This window comes from Pyrgilauda ruficollis, unplaced genomic scaffold (genome assembly GCF_017590135.1).
Source record: "Pyrgilauda ruficollis isolate IOZ18807 unplaced genomic scaffold, ASM1759013v1 scaffold153, whole genome shotgun sequence".
Taxonomy (NCBI): domain Eukaryota; kingdom Metazoa; phylum Chordata; class Aves; order Passeriformes; family Passeridae; genus Pyrgilauda; species Pyrgilauda ruficollis.
In genome coordinates this window covers 492,427-498,426 of record NW_024513988.1, presented here as the reverse complement: position 1 = coordinate 498,426, position 6,000 = coordinate 492,427, and positions in this window count along the sequence as shown.

Genomic DNA, 6,000 nt, shown 5'->3' with positions numbered 1-6,000 from the left:
TAACTTACAATGAAATGTGCTAACGTGACTACACTTCACTATCACATGAGAAAAAAAGCAGAATGATTTTATATTAATGTGATACCATAGAAAGATTTCAATACCTCTGTCCCATGGTGAGTAGGAAGAAGTTAAAAATAAAATAAAATATAATGGCTTGGGACAGGGAGTTTGTGGGGTTTTTTTCCCAGGGATGAAACTCCTTCTCTCACCCTCCCTGCCCCCAACATCATGTCTACATTTGTTAAATGGTTTCTGGATTTTTGAAGTGATTAATTTTGAAGCAGTTTGGGCTTGATTTCATAATTATGGTTGCTCTCCCATTTCTAACTAAAAGTCATTGGGAGCAACAAATACTGAATACCTATACAAAACAATCCAGGAAGTTCCAGGCTGACTATCCCTTTACTTTCAACAATGCAAGTGTTGACGTCTCAAAATGTTGATCTAGAAGCCAAATAAAAAAAAAAAAAAAATAGAAAAGGTGGGGGAAAAATGAGGGGGAGGAAGAAAGAAAAAGAAAAGCCATCATATTGTGTCCATGCTCCATTATGCACTGAATACTGTGGCCAGAAATAATTAACAGGCACAAAGGGTGGCAGTTAGTCATTTGGCTGTATGATTGTACCTGCAAGGTTTCTTTCATCTGGAGCCAAAATCTGATAAAAATGGATAATGTTTGAAATGTTCAGTCTTATCTAAATTATGACCAGAAAAAGCCTGGGTTTAATCTTGGCTCCAAACTTTTACAGGACAAAACAGATGAGTTTGGCTCCTAGATTGAAATTCAAGTCATCTCTAATTCTGAAAATCTGTAATGTGGTTTTCAACATTTTCTTTTTGATGCAGCTAACATTCCTAAAAGCTTTGGTCTAAAATAAAAGGGATCAAAACCTGTCAAAAACCCTAAAGAGGTGATAAATTAAAGCAGAGTTATTTTTAAAAGGGCAGGATTGCTCCATTGGATGACATCCATGAAGAAGACTGGGTTCCCTGCTGGAAGGTGATGAAACATATTTACACCAGCTCAGAGGACTTGAGGAGATTCTTCTTGCTTCAGGCCCTTAGCAGGTAAGGGAAGGAGAAGTTCCCATTTCCAGTGAGAGGAGCACAGTTGTATTTTTCAGTTGTTATTCTGACTAACAGCAGTGACCGGTCTGGATGCCCTTGTCCGTTTTCTGTTTTGGGTGGTTTTTTTGCTGGGTTTCTCATCCTAGTGCTGTCCCCATGAGGCTCAGCAGCTTCTCATCAGAACGGCCTCAATTAAAACAGCAGCACCACTATCTGTAAATTGCTGTTTTGCATCATTAATGTCATGTTAAAGGGCAAGGGTCTGGAGCCCCTTGTCCTTTTGCTGTTTGTTGTCCTGGCCCTGCGTGGGTTGGGCAGTGCTGGCTTCCAGAGCCCTGTGGAGCTGCAGGGCAGGGCTGGGCATGTTGTGCCAGCCCTTTTGTCTTAACAAACACCCACAAATGAGACAGGCCTTTGTGCTCCAAAGCATGGCAAGGGCAGGCAGAGGTGCTGGGCTATCCCGGTAGGTTCCAGCCGGGCTGTGCCTGGTGGACTGCCGTGGCCAGGATAGTCTCAGTGGAGGCTCAGACTTGGTCCGATCTCCCAAGCCGTTCCTAGCTGCAGGCAGCCAAGCAAGCTCAAGTGATTTCAGCTTTTTAGTGATTATCAGCTCTTTTGGCTCGCTTGTGTCCGTGGCAGCAGACGCAGGGAGAGAGAAGAGAAGGCTGTTTGACGATTCCGCAGGATTCTTTATTAGGGTCTTATTAATAGCTCTGTAACCTTAAACAAAAATAGGTAACTTTTTATTCATAACAGTCTCAGTGACAGCTCTTCTCTCGAACCAGGCAGAATTAGGGGTTTTTATACCCCACAGGGGTTTTGGAAACTGTCCAATAGAAAGGGTCAGGGAAAAGTGACCTACAGGCTTACAGAGAGATCAGCAGGGTCTGAAAGGCGGACAAGAGGGGTTTCTAAGGGCCAGTCATCGTGACTTGGCATTTCCTACTCAGGCTCCTGACTCCAAGGAGGCCTTGCAGGCCCTGGGCTCCCTCTGTCCACAGCTGAACTGGGCACTTCAGCACTGCTGCCAGGCTGGGGAACAAAGCTCCCACTGACCCAGGCTCTTTATGACTAGGTCATGGTGGTGTTGATCTGAGCAGCGCTCGGAGATATAAGAAAAGGTGGGCTCTACCGGGGAATTTGGAACCTGAAATGCTCTGCGTCATTGAGAACGCTGGTTTGGGAATCTAAAGGAAAGCTAATCCTAATCCACAGCTCAGCAGAGCAGTAACAGCCAGCTGCTAATGGATTCTGGGAGAAAGTGGGGATAGCCAAGTCCAGCCTGGGCTTTCTGAGACCTGTAGAAGAATGTTGTATTAGAGAGGAGAAACTCTGAAGTTTTTATGTCAGGTTATTAAAAACAGGTTTGTTAATCATGTATAGTCATTCAAAAGCTCTGCCAGGTTAGAGAACCTGGGCTTCTCATCCTAGTGCTGTCCCCTCAGCAGCTTCTCAATTAAAACGGCAGCACCACTATCTGTAGATGACTGCTTTCCATCATTTATATTGTGTTATCGCTCTCTTCAGACTGCTTTTTAATTTTTATGTTTGCAATTATAAGTGATTTAAAGGAAAATTCATTGCACGACCTGTCCAGAGTCATTAAATTCACCTAGGTTGAATAACCTGATGCTCACTTGGAAATAACCACATCAGGGACATTATCTTACTGAATTTTCAGCTAACTTAGAGGTATAGTGCTTATCTTTCCTTCCTTTTTCTCTTCCCTCTCAAGTGTAGTGGTGGGGGAGGGGGGAACATTTTTAATTCACAAGAGATAATTGGCCAAGTCTGAAAGGTGTGCACTAATTACAGAATGCTGTATATCTCGTGTAGCTGATTGCAGCACAGGTTTCTGAATAGTAGGTATGATTTTTTCCAAACACTGTTCAGTAATTTGAAATGTTATTAGGGGATTAACTTTCCATATGAAAAGCTAAACTAATACTTATTATACAGATTATAGCAGCAAGTGGCCTACAAAGCTGTTGAGGCCATTATTTTGCAGGCTGCCATCACTGCCAGGGACTGAGGGGAGTGCTGGAAAACCATCCCAGCCATGGGAATATGCAGAGCAGCATCCTCTGCTGCTCCTCATCCTTGCCTCCTCTGCCAGCACCAGGCAGGCTGATGGGCTGGTTTAGGAGCATGGCTCCCAAGCGAAGAGGCAGAGGAGGAAAGGTGTGGGGATTGTTTCGTGCTACGCTGCAAATCAATCAAACTCTGCTGATCGTCTCGAGTTATTTAGGCCAATCTTTGGGAAAATGTAAGAGCCTGAATGAGAGATGGGGACTCCAGGCAGCTCTTCCAAATGCAGTTTATTACATCCAGGATGTTACAGCAGCCCAGGGTCGTGGGTGACAGAGCCTGTGCCTACAGCTGTCAGCTGCAGGCAGGCCTGGAGACCCTTAGCTTAGGTTACAAATGCATTATATACTTTTATTTACTGATCCTCTTAATACAGTAGAACCAATCTATACCTTGACTTTTACCTATAGCCTATCATAACTACTAGAATTACCATATTCATGTTACTGTTCTCCAATCACTAAAAGTTAGTACATTACAGTTTAAGCTAGAAGTTGTTTTTCAGTTTTCTTGCAGTGAAAAATTGTGACACCTTTTTTTCTACTTGCAACATCTGCTGACTTGTTTGCCTGTGCTATCTTTCTGCTTGGTAAATACATCTTGTTTGAGGTGGGTTTATCCTTTGCTCTAAGTCATAAAAACCCCCTTCTAACTAACATACCCTTTGCCTCCTTGGTTAACCAGTAAGACTGGCTCAGCAATTCCTTTCTTCTATATCAAAACTTGCTTCCATCTCTATTCCTTCGTCAGCTTCTACATTCAAAAATCTTTCTGCTAACCATACATATCTGTGAGACTTTCTTGTCAAACTTTCATCCTTCCCAACAGGAAAAGGCTGTTAAATGTTTACTGTTTTGAGAAAACTGAGCAGTACAACTTCAAGTATCTATTTCAGCTTGCTGGACAAAGAGTGAAGTTAGTATCTGCATCAGTATTTTCAAACCCCATTAAATAGTTTGTTTTGATTCACTGTTGATGGTGGTAGGTAGAAGCTGTTGCTGGTTCTTCTTCTCTCCTACTCAGTTTTTTTATGCTCTTATAGGGTCACATATTCTCTGTGTGACCTCTGATATTTGTCCAGCCCATGGGAAATCTAACTGGATCCCTCCAAGCTAAAAGCATGAAGCTGATGCTTGTAGTTCCAGTGAAAACCTCCCATTCCCTATGAACAAGGCAACAGCAAATGGAGATCTGCTTTTAAATGGAGGCCATGCAGCTGTGACCGTGGAGAATGGGAGTCTGTGGAGCAGGAGAAGGAAGCTCTTAGATTTCTCTGCTGAATAAGTCAGCACTTAAGTGTAGAGCTCACACTGGGGCTGTAAAATGCACACTAACCAGTGGATGGAAAATACCTGTGTAGTTTGTGCTTCTAGGGGAAAAGTAACCTGGTTTTGGAAGAGAAAGGGATCAATTATAAAGTTTGCTCATCTTTTTAAATCTGTACGGTGGTTTAGTGTTAAATTTCAACACCACTTCGTCACCAGCACCACCCCCCAAAAAAGAAAACAACCCTGCCATTGTTTTAAAAAGAAATTATATTAATGTAAAAATGTACTAATTGCATAATATTATTTAGACTGAGTTGTATTCTTTGTTTTGGAAAGTACTTGGTCAACTCTTTATTAATAATTTAAAACAAATTTCATTATTATTTTTTTCACTGCCTTTTTTGTCTTCATTTTGCATTCTTTGATAGATCAACCAGCAGAGTTCTTCTTAAAAGGACTTGCATATTCTCTTTAACAAATGTCCAAATTATTTATTAAAAAGCAAATTATCTGTTCTCACATCTGCCTACCTTATTAACCAATTCTTCCTTTGCTTTTCTTTTCTGTGCTCTTTCTGTTTGTAGGATTATAGCTTCAGCCCCTCTGTTTGTGCTGATATATGATTGAATAGCTTATTGAATGCACTTTGTCCACATTTCTGGAATACATTTGCTGTTCTAAATTTTTTAATGCATTTAGCTTCCGATATGAAACTTGGGGAAATGGTTCTGAACATCTCCACATCAGGTTCCCATTGCGTCCCTTTGTCTATCCTAGCAGTAATATCCTCTGAGATTTCCTCCTGCAGGCATCTCTGAAACCCTTAATTGAACCACTAGTGTGCTTGTTTAAAGTGTTTCCCTCGCTTGGCTTTCTAAAATGATTTTTAAGCTTTCCCTACACACATTTCCAGTCTCCCCAGCCTTTCCCTTAACTAATGGCATTATGATGGTCTCCTGCCTTCAGGGATCTCTCCTGAACTACATGAACTCCTAAAGTGTCAGTAAAGACTTCTCTCACTTTCTGTTCCCACTTTTTATTTCTCTCTTGGATACCTGGGCTTCCTTCTGGCTCAGCTATGAGTAGCTGTGCATCCTTTTGCAAGAGAAGAAAGAGGTGTAAGTCACTGCCTGGCTCCCTTCCATGGGCTGCCACTAAACTGCATTGTACAAGAAAAACTTGGCATTGATGCCATTAAGAGTGGATCAAACAGTGAGTTGTTTTGGCTTTTTAGATCAGGATAAGCCATGTGGTCCTTGCATCCCTAATTGTGTAACCAGAGTTAGAAAACTCAGACTGAAGTGCCAGTGAAGCTTTCAGGTTATAGCTCTGGTTTACAGGTCAAGTCAGAGATTTGGGAAGCCTTGTGGGAAAGATTAAGGAAGATCTGTAGAACACCCAGTATGATGGAAATTTTAAATTGTTTCTCCTAGCAGTTTATTTTGATTTAGGAAAGCAAGCAAAGCAAGCAAAACCCAATTCTATCATAGGTTTTTTACCTAAGATCAGCCACCATGAAACCCTTCATCTTTGCAGTTTTGATTGCTATGACAGGGTGAGGAGACAGACAGGA